At 46.5% G+C, this 13,247-nt stretch overlaps 1 pseudogene; it reads right to left on the bottom strand.

Moving 5' to 3' along the window:
• Nucleotides 1-13,247, bottom strand: part of LOC128967230 (von Willebrand factor D and EGF domain-containing protein-like) — a 193,543-nt pseudogene that overhangs the window by 21,669 nt on the left and 158,627 nt on the right.

The following is a 13,247-nucleotide window of genomic DNA, read 5'->3' as shown; positions in this document are numbered from 1 at the left end:
GTCTTGCTTAGGGCATCTCTCACTTGGATGATAAATCCAAAGGAGTTCAATTCAAGGTGAACTAAGGGAAGCAGAACGGCCCTTCTGAGCTGCTGGGGCACTCCTGACTGCCTGCTGCCCAGGCAAGTACTTTCTGCTCTTGCTAGGGGATTGAGGAGCACCTTTACATGAGGGAAGTGTGACCTCTGCCCCCTTCCTCTCTGCTGCCTGCACCTCGTTCTTACTTTCTTTAACTTTCTTAAACACAATTCCATCTCAATGCCCATCAGGTAGACTTCAACATGTGTTGATGATAACTAGTTCAGATCCTTTCTAGTCCCACTCCTCGGTCTCTGTGGAGAAGCTCTAATTTCAAAATAGCAAACAAAAATGTTACAGCCTCTCCCAGGAAAGCTAAATAAATTATCAGGCATGAGGAGAGCAAATCATATTAGTGCAGTCCTCCCAGGCACTGCCATGACTTTGCAAAGACTCACAGTTTTCTCTTTCCTTCTTTCCTTCTTTCCTTCCTTCTTTCCTTCCTTCTTTCCTTCCTTCCTTCCTTCCTTCCTTCCTTCCTTCCTTCCTTCCTTCCTTCCTTCCTTCCTTCCTTCCTTCCTTCCTTCCTTCCTTCCTTCCTTTCCTTCTTTCTTTCTTTCTTTCTTTCTTTCTTTCTTTCTTTCTTTCTTTCTTTTCTTTCTTTCTTTCCTTCTTTCTTTCTTTCTTTCTTTCTTTCTTTCTTTCTTTCTTTCTTTCTTTCTTTCTTTCTTTCTTCCTTTCTTCCTTTCTTCCTTTCTTCCTTTCTTTCTTTCTTTCTTTCTTTCTTTCTTTCTTTCTTTCTTTCTTTCTTTCTTTCTTTCTTTCTTTCTTTCTTTCTTTCTTTCTTTCTTTCTTTCTTTCTTCTTCTTTCTTTCTTCCTTCCTTCCTTCCTTCCTTCCTTCCTTCCTTCCTTCCTTCCTTCCTTTCTTCCTTCCTTTCTTCCTTTCTTTCTTTCTTTCTTTCTTTCTTTCTTTCTTTCTTTCTTTCTTTCTTTCTTTCTTTCTTTCTTTCTTTCTTTCTTTCTTTCTTTCTTTCTTTCTTTCTTTCTTTCTTTCTTTCTTTCTTTCTTTCTTTCTTTCTTTCTTCCTTTCTTCCTTTCTTCCTTTCTTTCTTCCTTTCTTCCTTTCTTCCTTTCTTTCTTTCTTCCTTTCTTTCTCTCTCTCTCTCTCTCACTCTCTCTCTCTCTCTCTCTCTCGCTCTCTCTCTCTCTCGCTCTCTCTTTCTCTCTCTCTCCTCTCTCTCTCTCTCTCTCTCTCTCTCTTTCCCCTCCCCAGAAACGTCCTGGCATCCTGACCCAAAGACAGCAATGCATTGATCAGCTTTCCACCTGCCTCGGGGGCTGTCCCCAATGCCATGGATATAAAGACATTGATGTCTTTGTGCTGCAGTTTGGGACGGTTATCAAGGTGTAGGGAGGGTCCTGTACTGCCAGCACCTCCTGGCTGCAAGCTTGCTGGCAGTCAGTAGTGTGGGTAAAGCCTTCGTGCCATTCCCCTGGCTGTCACTGTGGGCATTCCCATGCCCTTCAGCGAGGACAGGAGCACAGAATTTCATATGCACTGCAGTTATTCTTTCCTACAGCAGGTCACAGTTGTGGAAGGCCACCACTTACAGCTGGAAAGGGCTTCCCCAAGCTTTTGTTTTCCCAAAGGGATAAGTTAGATAAGGTGAACCCATGGTGAAGGTGATAGTGCAGGTTAAAGAAGAAGCATGACTACATCCCATGCTTCAGGTGATTCTGGTAAGGCACCCAGCAGCTGAAGGCGTTCAGATAAAGCCCTGGTGCTGCACAGAACACCACACCAAATGCAGGCAGTTCCTCTGTGCAGTCAGAAGCATTCAAAAAGTGCTAAGCCTTCTGCTTTCTGCAGCTGCTATTTCTCTTTGATGGCTTTAATGCTTACACTGAAAATGTCCTGTGACCCTTTCCATAGCTTAGCATTTCTAGGCTGCCTTGACCCAGTGCGGTCCTTTTGTCAGCCTCCTGGAGCTCTGTAGCTCAGCTGTTCAGCACTAACATCTTTGACGCAGGCAGACATGAGGCTTTGTTAGCCAAAGGGAAGCAGTCTACAGGATGAGTATTTCCAAACATTACTAACATTTTAAACCCCAACCAACACCTCAAGCATTGTGTGTAAAATCAAGTAGGTCCTCCTGGTGTAAGCAGCATCAACAGTTAAATGCCAGTGTCTTGCTCTGCCTGCCTTTCTTGCCATTCATTTATAGTAACAGTTCCCCATAGCCACACACAGGATGAAGCACAATATCCCTGCTGTGCACAGGCAAAGGTAAGCACTGGGCACGCTTTGCTGCACTACAAATACCAGCAGCTACTGAGTAAACTTCTTGTAACAATCAGAAGTGTTTGCCAACAGTAGTTGCTTAGGTTTACATTAAAAGAAGCCAGACAGTTCCTTCAGACTCCCACTGCTGCTGTGGATTTGCAGGCAAAGAACCTTTCAGGTTCCACCCAAGTCCCCTTTTGATGCCAGTGCTCAATTGCACCTTTTCTAATTGAAGCAGGTAAGAGCTAGTGAAGCGCTTGCAACGTTGTTGAACTAGGACAATCTTCTTCACCACCCTCATGAAGTTAGAGGGAATATTAAATCAGGCTTTTAGAATGCAGACAGGAAGGGATGCTCTGTAATGTTTCAGGAGCAAGCCTTGCTGCAGCTGAGCATCCATGTCCCTTCCCAACAGCCAGCCTGCACAGGCTGTTTCTGAGTCCAAAACTGCCTGTCATCGTATACCCTGAGCCTGCTGCTGCTGAGGAGATAATGTCTCTGCAGTGCTGATTAGGTGATGTAGTTTTCAAGACAACTTTTCTTTCTTTTTTTTTTTCCCTTTTCTTTGCATGCCCTGCAGAAACTGAGAAAATTGCCCTGCTTCTGGATGGAAGAGAGCAAACAGCCTCAAGCAGTAACATCTGTGTGGGCCAGCTAAGGTAATGCATCAGGCTCCAGCTTTACTGCCAAAGCACACAGAGCTGTGGCAAGAAGAATACCTCCTGCTAGATAAATACTTGGCCATGTCCTTTAAGTCACCATCCTGGAAATGTCACTTCTCTGTGACTCACAGGCACTGCTTTTGTTGCTGGCTGCAGTTGGGTTTGGGCTGACTTCTCTGTGGGCCTGGTGCACATTTCCACTTGCTCTCCACTGTTCCTTTGAGGAGCAGGAGGTTTGACCACTCATGACTTTGGCTTTTGTGTGTGCACATGTTGTTTTAATGGGGTGTTCTTCTTTCAGCCTGGGGGTTGTCTTGACTTGCTCTGACACTAAAAAACACAGAGCTGTAGCTAGGGAGGTACAGCACAGTGAGGACACAGAGCACAGGACAGAGTTACAAATACCACTGACTGCTCCTGTCAGGGAAATCCAAGTGACAGAATACAAGCTGAGAACAAAATCAAAAACCACAGACATGAGAACAGTGGGGCCTCTGTTAAAAGAGGCCCTTTAGTCCTTTCCCGATGTTTATAGCTATTATACAACACTTATTGATCAGTTACAGGAAACAGGGAGAAGCTGTGTGCCAGGAATGGCAAAATCATTGAACTGCAGCCTGGAAATGTGGGGATGTGCTGAATTTGTAACAGGAGAAGGCCTGGAAGCTCAGGTCAGCAGCTTGACAGAGGAGTATGGTTCAGATGAGCCACCAGGGTGAAGGGTTCCCACCTCCTGTGGATGCATTCTGCATCCCACTGCTCAGATGAAACATTATCCTGACTGCAGTAAGGAAACGACTGGTTGGATGCTTGTGGGCTCCAAACAAAGATTGGATCCTGCTGAGTATCTCTAATCCTTTAGAAAGTGGATCAGGAAATGGGTGTGTTGCGGCCAAGGGCACCACAGTTTGGACTCCAGCAGCAAGCAGGGGAGGTAAAAGCTGTCTTTGTCCCCTGCAAAGGGTGTAAGTGATGCTCAACAGATCATTAGCAAGATGGATGTAGCAGTGCAGCTGGGAAGGTCCATTGCACATTGCTCTGAGGAGCGGTTACGGATGTGGGACACAGGCAATTTCTAATCCCCTTTTTGCTGCTTCCAAGGGCAACAAGGAACTAGTTTTGCCTGTGCTGAATTTCAGGCATGTCTGTTGTCCCAGAGCTTGCTTTTCTCTGGTACTCCTCATTTGTGCTGGGTTGGTAAATAAAGAAATAGCTTTAAGTTGTAGCGGAGTAGCCTGGGATGTGTGACCCGCTGCACGTCAGTAATTACAGGCACAAATTAAAAGCTGAGAAGCAGGAATGCTTGTCAGGCAAGGAAACTCTTTGCAGTTTCTCTGCAAGGTTCTCCTCAAATCCAGCTCCATATCCATATCAAGCTACCAATCATTCCAAGGTTTTCTCATCCCTATTTCTTGCTTCACGTATCTCTGACAGAGATGCAAAGCACTCCTTCTATAAATTACCTTTCTGAATAGTAAAAATAACCTGGTAGAAACCTCCGAGGGATGCAGTGCAGGAGAACAAATTACTACAAGGCACAGAGGGAGCTGTAAATGTAATTGTGATAGGTGTGGTGACAGTTTGCATTTATAATGTGTTCATTTCACCACTCGGCTCCACAGCATGAATTAGTTTGCATGATCTAGGACACAGCTCGGAAACAAAAACAGCCTGAAAAATTGCAGGCCACATAGACAGCAAAGCAATGCCAGTGCTTTGCCTAATTATGTCTGCCCTGCCTTCTGATGTCTGCTCTGATATACCTATGGGGCCTATTAGAGATATTAAAGCAGGAAATAAATGTGATTGAGGTATTAGTTCAGGAAAAATGGGAAAAGTGATTAATACTGAATGGCAAAGCTACCAAGGTGCTAGGCTGAGCTCTGAGAGTTGGTGTGCAGTGCTCTGCAAGTCCTTCTCATCAGATGGCAAGTTCTTCTGTCAGTTTCAGAAGATCCTGATCTCTCCATCTGTACCTCCAAAAGGTTCCCTGCTAGTGAGTGATGGGCAACAATCCTAAACCTCAGGAAGCTGTTGGAACCAGTGTGTGATTTTCACTCCAGTGCAGAGAGGGGACTCTCCTCTCTCTTGGGCTGAAATGCTTCTCCCTCTGGGTGTCCTGATCCTCATATTGCAGCTGTCTCTTATCAGGTGAAAATCTTTGTAGAGACACAAAATATTTCTTCACCTTTCAGAAGGAAATCCACTGCAAGCAACATGAGCATGTGCAGGTGCACAGGGTTACACTTGGGGATATGCTGCCAGGAACTGTCAGATCTCCAGACTGTTAACAAAACCTTTTCCTGGTTTATTGTTTAGTTTCAGTCTGATTGCAACACTATTAATTTGAAAGAGGCTGCAGCTATACTCTGTTCTCATCTTTGCAACTGTTAGTGTATAATTAATGTGGGGAATTGTAAAGTACCCTCTCAGCACAGCTGATGCTCTCATCCTGTGAGAGCCTTGCTTTGGGTAAGAGTTTCCCTTCACCAAGGAATACTCTGTGTTTTATTAGTGCAGCATGTGTATAGATTGCTCTGTTGAGCTGGTTTCTTGCCATGCCTGACTAAGGAGTGAAAGAGGGTTCTCATAGACTTTGTTTTCCTCTGCTGCTTATTGTGGCAGCTCCTGTGGCTGCAGTGTGACCTGCTACTGAGACACGTTCTCATTGTGCTGAGCCAGCTCCTGGGCTCAATGCAATTTGGTTTATTTTCTTCCATACAAAGAAAAAGGGAAATTCAAGCAGAGTGATCAAAGAGAACCTCAGTGGCATGGGAGACAGTCTCAAGCCCAGAAGACCAGCCACAGGCTGTTGGGGTCCAGCCAATAACCCAGCCAAAGAGCAAGGGCTTCAGGTGGGAGTCCCATCAGGGTACTGAGAAGAGGCCTGCTGTCTGCATGGGCACTGCACCAAACTGTTAGGCATCCTCTTTTGATCTGGCTTTGGAAGGAGGCTGAGGCTTACTTGGGAGTCAGTGCTGAAGAGGATTCTCTTGCCAGTGTCTTTGTGAGGGTAAACAGACAATATTAGTCCCCAGAAGGTTCCATCCTCTGGGGTTTTCAAGGGGTAGATCCCATGTTCCTTCTTAAAGAGACATTTAACAAACATTTTGATTAAAAACAGACCCTCAAAAGTATTGTTTATTAAATCAGTTAGTAGACAAAAGCACTTAGCCTCACCCAGGAGCCCACTGCACAGAGACAAGCAGGAGTTCAGGAGGTCCTGCTCTTTACTGAAGCCTTTATACCCAGCAGTGTCTCTAGTGCCTTGGAGAAACAGGTTAAGAAATGCTGGCTCAAAGCCTAGTAAAATCCATGCTGTAGTCTGTCAATGTTTTGCTTGTGGAAAGAATGAAAATGTAATAAGACTTTTAGGCTTATGTAGGGTATATATTCAGTTCTTACCTTGATACATCCTTGTTCTCTTCCTGCAAAGTAAATTAAGAGACAACTGCCAGTGGTCTAACCCCCATTAAAATAAATGCATCATCTACTCAGATATGAACAAACTGCAGCTCTTAGGAAAGGTCAGCTCATGGTTTATCACAGGGAGGAGCAGTGCTCTGAGGGCAGACCACAAGCCAGGCTGTACCTTGAGTCACTGTCTCTGGTTCTCTCCCTGCCTCTGGGAAGTCAAAGCTCTCCCTGTTCCCCCAGGCAAGATGCACGGATCATGCTCTATTAGCTGAATGGGAAAGACAGCAGGATCCCTGATTTGTTTGTGTTCTTTGCCTTCTATCATATTTCCTACTAAAGGAAGATGGGCTCCAACATGAACACTCTGCTACATGGGCTGGAAACGCAGGTGAGGGCTGAACAGCTTTCCTTTTGCTATGTCTGCAGACGGTGAATCAGCGAGGCAACAAGGCAGCTCCTGTACAGAGCTGATGCTGTTAGCAGGAGGCTGCAGATCTCTGCTGTGAGCAGCTGCTCACCCATTTCCCAGCAGCACTATCTGAGGGCACTGGCCCTCCAGAGGTCTTGGGCAGACAGTTGCTGCTGTGGAACACATCCTTGACGTGAGCCAAGCGAGTCCAGCACAAAAGGCTCCTGCGCCGATCCAGATGAGCTGTGTGGATTGTGCCCACTCAGCCCTAGGGCAGGCTGCGCTGCTCTTTGCTGGACCTCTGGCTTGCACACTGGCTGGGTGCAGACACCTGGGGTAAATCTGCCTACCCAGTGAAGGTGCTCCAGAGAACAATAGCACCTGTTGTCAGGATTCTATCTCGTGGAGCAGTGAAGCTTCCTGCTGATGCAGCTGGGAGAGCAGTAATCTGCAGGCACATGGCATGGGGAGGCTGGGATGTGGGGAATCAGTGACACTGCTTAGCAAGAAGCTGCCTTCCAAACTCGGTGTTCACATTTCCAATTAGTCTGCCTCTAGCTCTCATGCAAGCAAAGTCCTCATGGTAGCAGGAAGGAAACAGAGAGGGGGAGGGAAGAGGAGAAAGCAGAGCTAGAAGGATGGGCCACAGTTATACAGAGCAGAGCATACTGGCTATAAATCCTGCCTGCAGGAATTACTGAGATGGAGAAATACTTAGCTACTAACTTTGAGCCCCAATCTGAAAAGTCCTGGTGTCAGTGTGATGATTTATGTGCTGCAAAGTGGGCAGGATGGAACAGAGGCATGCAGAAGCATGGATCTGTGTTCCAGCCCGGCTGTAAAGTCCAGCTAGCCGCATGCCAGAGGAGCAGCAAGAAGGTTCAGTGCCGAAAGAGAGGCCAAGGTCAGGCTGCAGGTGGGCTTCGTGCTGAGGAGAAGGGAGGAGGAGGATGTTCAGCGCTTTCAGCACTGCTCTCCTGTGACCTTTGCTTGCTGATGAGCTCCAGAGGGAGCTGTGGCTTTCCTTTTTGCTCAGAGATGAGCTCGCTAGAAGCGGATAGCAAAGGACAAACCTGTGGTCCCATGAATTTCCTCCCTTTTCCTCCCCCTCTCTTCACTCTGTCCCTCTGTAACCAAAGTCGCCTTTTATCAGTTTTCCTTTCTTAAGAGCTGTTTCTAAAGCAGTCCTATTGAAATAGTGTAGTAAACCAGTGAAACCTGATCTGTTCTCTTTGGGTAAGGCTGTAGCAGAAAGGAGCGTGAGCCCTGCCCTAACGCCCGAGGGGCAGCAGTGCTGTCCCGGGGCTTTACCGTTGCTCCTTTGCAGCAGGGGATTCACATCCCCACGAGAGCAGCTTTGCTCTGGTGGCAGGGCAGGGTGTGATTGGCTGATGCAAAGGCCAAGCAGAAGTGCATGGCACTGTGAGTGCTGCCAGCATTGTCTCTGGCTGCTCACGTTGAAAACAAGGCAGGGAGGGTCCCGTGTTGTGGTGAGGCACAACCACACAGTGTACTGTCAGCCCTGAACCCACCGGGCCCGGCCCTGGCTGCCTGCTTTGCATCATCACCTGCAGGCACTCATTTATCAGCAGACACAGCAGGCAGGGCCTTGCACCGCAGCCGGCAGCCGATCAGAGCCCTTTATTTGGGTGTTCATGTAGGTACAACACCGCAGGAGCTTCCGGGCTGTGTACACCGTGGAAGCAAAGAGGAAACCTGGATGAGAGACGTGGTGCTGCCATTCTGTCCTGCACGGTTTTGGCTGTCAGGACAGAATGCTGGGAGTGCCAAAGGGTGCCGGATGGAAGTGAAAAGCCTAAGGCACGCTGCTGTGTGTTTGAAATCAACCAATGGCGTGTCTGGGGCCGTGGCTGTAGATTTAATCATCTCCTTCAGGCGAGAAGCTGCCAAAAGCAAACAGAAACTTATTTTTTAATCTGCCCGTGCAGGTGACATATTAAGAAGGAGAGACAAATACCTAAAAGCAGTGGAAACAATGCTTAAGGTTAAGTGATTTGATTTATTTTTATCTTTGCTTCTAAACACGATTCCTACTGAAAAAAAACCCACCTTCCTAAGGGTGCTGTCCTGACAGATGTGCAGCTGGAGCACATGAGTTTGTTGTTCTGTTATTTCAGTCACAGATACCGAAGTGTCTTTTTATGCTATTTGTTAAGGTGAAAGAAGTACTTGTGAGCATTAATCACTGGAGGAGCAGTCTCACAACTCTTGCTGTGCTGACTCATCACAAGGACAAATGCATGTCCCACTGGGCTGGCTGCTACTCACATCTGAGTTGCAAGAGACTTGGGCTCGCATATTAGGAACAAACCTAATGTGCAAATTGTCTCCAGGACGTGCATCCAAGTGCTTCTGGCTCCTCTGTCTTCATGGAGCTGACCCAGAAGTGTATTGTGGTACTGTGAGCCTGGAAGCTGTAGCATCCCTGCTGTAATGAGGGCTGTGCATGGCAGGGAGTTTCGCCCTTGCTCTACTTCCACACCAGAGCCTATTCCAGCTGCAGTCCAAGGGTTTGCTGGTGCAGTTCACATCATCATTAGCAGGTGTCAGAGGTAAGTGTGCAGCCCTCCTGTTCTGCTGGGTATAAAAGACAAAACTGAAAAGCCTGGCAATTCCAGGCCTTCACCACAGGTTCAGAGAGGTAATGTTTTTGTTCAGATCACTGAGGCTAAAGAGACTGTTTCTCCGGTTTTATGGTTCATGGCAAATTTCCCATCCCACACCTGTTGTCCCAAACATCAAGAATGTGAGGCTGCTCTGCATGTAATACATGGGTGGGAATCTTACTCAGACTTGTCTGCCTTAGCCTGAAGTTTACTCACTCTATTTTCGTAGGTTTTATTAGGCAGGTAATAAATCCACCCAAAATTGCTAACGTTATTGCTCAGTACAAGCACATAGCAAAGCTGATTTGCTGTCAGAGGCTTTTGAAACTGTACTGGAAGTGTACAATGACTTAAGGACACTGAAAATTCATATTTGGAGAGCAAAGAGTAATTAAAATAATGGGAAGCCCCCTCAGATGGAGGAGTTCTTCATTTTTGTCTAGGCCAGCTGCACAATTCTCAGTGTGAGGTGACCTGGCTGCATCAGGTTAGGCACTGCTGAGCTCTGATTTAGGTCACCAGTTTACTTCTGGCAGAACCTCTGCAGATGTGGTGCATTGCCCTGCTGGTTTGCAAGTGGCAGCTGCTGCAGTACACAGGAGTCAGGACACGGTTGGGTTACTCGGGGTCCTTAAAGGCAAACAAAGAAGATGCTGAAACCCAGAGGAAAGCCTCTTTGTAAAGCAGAAATCTATGATTTTTTTCTGATTCTGATTCTGCTTCCCAGGAAGGTCAGCATAATCACTTTGTGGGTTGACTTCCAGGTGCATTAATCAGCACTCAAACACAAAGACCATGGGGCTGGTTTTACCTCCTCTAAGTCAGCAGCCCAAGTGGTCGCAGAATGTGCAAAATTAATTTGACAGATATACAAATAGAAATCCTGCTGGTGACACTGCAGATGAGATAGAAGGAGCTACATGATGGACGAGCTCTTTAGGGGACATAAAGTGCATGCAAGGGGTACTTGCTAGATATTTTATTTAAGAAAAAGGGGTTAAGTAGTGGAATTTCTTCATATAGGGCATCTACTACCCCCTTTTTCATTTGTATGTGTGTGTATATGTGAGCTAGGAACAGGTTTGAGTTTCCACCTGAAACCATTCAATGTGATTCTATGATTCTATTGACCATCAGTGGCCAGCAATAGTGAACAAACAGTGGTACTGGCCTTCTGCTGGTGTGTCTATTGTCACTGACAGCTTTTGATTGCAGGTTTTGTAACACCAGGCTGAATAAAACAGGCCAAGAGAGTGAGACTGGAGATTAGGCAGAAATTCTTGAGAGTGAGGGTGGGGAGACACTGGCACAGGTTGCCCAGGGAGGCTGTGGCTGCCCCCTCCCTGGAGGTGTTCAAGGCCAGGCTGGATGAGGCCTCGAGCAATCTGGGCTGGCGGGAGGTGGCCCTGCCCATGGCAGGGGGTTGGAACTGAATGATCTTTAAAGGTCCCTTTCAACCTAACCCATTCCATGATGTAGTGGCTGCTAGAGTAGGATGGAGGCTGAGACTGAACAGAACAAAGATATTTTCATCATATCAGAAAGGTTTTTTTGGAAGAGATTATACCAAGATGAGCACCAAAACCTCATAAAGCTTTTGAAAGTGGATAGAAACCTGCTGTGCTTTGCTAGGCTGCAGTCATAATCACCTCTTTTTCCTTTATGTGTCTGGAGCTGTGGTAATGTGTTTAAAGCTGGAAACCGCATTTCTCTAATGTTCTCTAACCTCAGAAACAAGATACCAAACACAAGTTTTTTTCCTCCTTTCTTCCCTCCAGCTTGTGGCTGCCAGAACAGACTATTCAATTGTGTACTCTGCAGCCAGGCAGAGATGATCCTCTCTGTTGAAAGAGGGGAGAGCTGTATTAGGGGGTTTGAGAGGGCTTTTGTTGCTGGAAGGAATCTTTCACTCGCTTTTCCTCTCTCTGTGACAGACATAAAGTGCTCTGGAAACATACAGATTCTGCCTGCCAAGAATGGTTGTTTCACAGCTCCCCTTTTGCCAATTTCAAACTGGTTAAGCAATAACAAAAACAACAAGAAGTTTTCACGAGTCCCCTGAGCTCCGCTGGTGACAGGTAGTGTTGAGCAATAGAGGCTGTACAAGTGCCAAAAAGCTGTGTCCCCTGGAGAAGAAAGCGATCCGCTCTGAATGCTGGTGCCAAGGTGAGGAGGGAGCCTGCAGTGACAGGAGCAAAGGCAAGGCTGAGGCATCATTAACCACCTGTCTGAATTAAGCTGGAATTATGATATTGGAGTGTTTTTAAGGAGCTCAGACAGCTGCTCTGCCTTTTGTCCGCCCCCCCACACTCCCCAATAAAATCTTTAATGCAAAACAATTAATTAATCTCCAAACAGGAGTGTAATTCATTCTGAATGTGTGAAGTATTTAGAGAGGATTCTAGCAGAAAGTTCTGATCTCAGCAGTGACTTGGCCTAATCTTAACCCATTAACAACTTGGGCTGGACACAACCTAGCGCTCTCTCTGCCCTGATAGGAACACAGCAGGTCACAGCCCAAATCCAGACTAAATACTCTGTTGAATGGGCACTGAAAGGAGAAAAACTGTTCATGAGCAGCAAGCACTGGAAAGCAAGGGGAAGTCAGCTTACTTCTCTGACACCTCCTGCCAGTGCAGCCCTGGGCACAGGCACAGATGTTGGCTTGGATGCAGGGAGATGCAAACAGCTGGGGAGTAAAGCAGAGGGGTTGGGCACCCGCAGCACCCAGGGCATCCACACTGCCAGATACAGGCTCCCTGCTGAGCTGCCTGTGTGAGGAGAACAGTCTGCAGAGGCTGTACAGAAGATGTTTCTCCCATGGGTGATTTGGGCAAATGCCTGGCTGGAGGTCCTGCTTCCCTCTTGTTTGTGGAAAGAATGTGGGGCATGACTCCTTGCCCCCAAGGACCTCTTTCAGAGACCTGCAGTTAAGTGATAAGAATAGCCTGAGAGACTCTTAGGTTATCAGCTCTCTAGCTAAAGGGCTTCTTCAAGTGCTTCTGCCCTTGAAGTACAGATCAGTGCTCAGTATTTGCCAACATGATTTGGTGCTGCTTCTTCCTCCTTCCCCAAGGGAAGGGCTTTGCTTTTCTTCAGCATCCATTCCCTATCTCCCCATTTTACTTCCATACTCCACAAATAGAGATATTTGTTTTCAAGTATTAGTTCTGTATAAAGCATAATACTTAAAGATAAATATTCCAAATCACATAGATGTTGAAAGTCCCCTTCATGTTGAATCTCAAGAGAGAGATCATCAGATTACAGAATCTGCATCACTCTTTCCTTCACTCCCAGCATCACAAACTCAAAATTTTCAGCAAGCTCCTTTTGCAATTAGAATTTTGTGTGCAAATCATTCACTTGCAAAAATATGCATTGGGTTTGCATTCGTCTAGGAACTCCAGGGAGATCAAAGAGAGAGAGAAAGGGAAAGGAAAATTTAATGTTGAGATAGCTCAGGTTTGGTAATAAGAGTGTGTTTACATTTACAGATCCAGGAGGGGTAATTAGAGCCATGCTCAAAAAATGAAAAGCACAGGGGGCTTGCAGTTATTTCAGCCCTAAACATAGGTTCCTCTCTCCTGTCTGTTCCGCTCCAGCTAAAGGGCAATTAAAGTCTTCATTAATTTGACTTCTGCGGCACAAAGTGAGCAGGAAGCCCAAGACAGTGCTAGCCTCACCCCAGAGCTCTCCCGTTTGGGACTGAGGCTCAAAACCAGGTGCTGCTCGATGTCAGGCAGAGCCATATTTGCTCAGATCTTTGAGCAGGGATCTGAAGAAGTTCTTTACCAGTCTTCCATCCGCTACACTTCAGGATGGTCAG

Source organism: Indicator indicator, chromosome 5, assembly GCF_027791375.1.
Source record: "Indicator indicator isolate 239-I01 chromosome 5, UM_Iind_1.1, whole genome shotgun sequence".
NCBI classification, from domain to species: Eukaryota; Metazoa; Chordata; class Aves; order Piciformes; family Indicatoridae; genus Indicator; species Indicator indicator.
This window is presented reverse-complemented; position numbering and strand designations above follow the sequence as displayed.